The sequence below is a fragment of the Trachymyrmex septentrionalis genome, unplaced genomic scaffold (genome assembly GCF_001594115.1).
Source record: "Trachymyrmex septentrionalis isolate Tsep2-gDNA-1 unplaced genomic scaffold, Tsep1.0 scaffold101, whole genome shotgun sequence".
NCBI lineage: Eukaryota > Metazoa > Arthropoda > Insecta > Hymenoptera > Formicidae > Trachymyrmex > Trachymyrmex septentrionalis.
In genome coordinates, this window is record NW_017304136.1 from 1355308 (window position 1) to 1355956 (window position 649).

Genomic DNA, 649 nt, shown 5'->3' on the forward strand with positions numbered 1-649 from the left:
CCGAGCGATCTCCGAAGACTGACAAAAATTAAAACATTTCTATTATTTATTATATTAAAATATAATTCTTTTGTATTATTTAAATAATAAAATTTTATTTATTAATTGTAAACTTATAATATGTATAGATTTTTAGAGCGAGTTATATCATACTATTTTTTTGTTGTTAATCCAGAGGATCAATTTAAAAAATCCTATGGGTTTTTTCTTGAACATTAAATTTAAAAATTTGAGAATTTTTTTATCCAACATAGTCATTTTTTGCGAATTTTTCCAACAAAATTTCTTTGAAGCATTGTAATTAATTGAAAATAAAATATTATTTATTTGATTCATATTTATCTGTCTTTGTCTGACTTTAAGGTATAAATTTCTCACGTTTTGAGATAAAAAATACGTATTCAATCCAGAGATATAACGTGACAAAGTTCCATGGTTTTGCAAACCCTGATATGATAGAGAAGATAATCGAAAATAATAATGACTTACTAGGGTTAATTCTATTTATTAAAAGCTTTGTTAAATTTATAATTTATTTCGCTATTATAATAAAAAAATATCTATTGTTCAGTAACAATACTAACAGTGACGCTGGAAAATTTGATTTATTAAAGGTAAATTTTTTATAAAAATAAGAGTTAATTTTTTT

The 649-nt window shown here is 21.7% G+C and overlaps 2 protein-coding genes across 3 annotated transcripts in view; both read right to left on the reverse strand.

The window, feature by feature from the left end:
• Positions 1–649, reverse strand: part of LOC108756514 (cytochrome P450 4C1-like) — a 27882-nt gene that overhangs the window by 22829 nt on the left and 4404 nt on the right. The window lies entirely within an intron of this gene.
• Positions 1–649, reverse strand: part of LOC108756504 (cytochrome P450 4C1-like) — a 43978-nt gene that overhangs the window by 9802 nt on the left and 33527 nt on the right. The window lies entirely within an intron of this gene.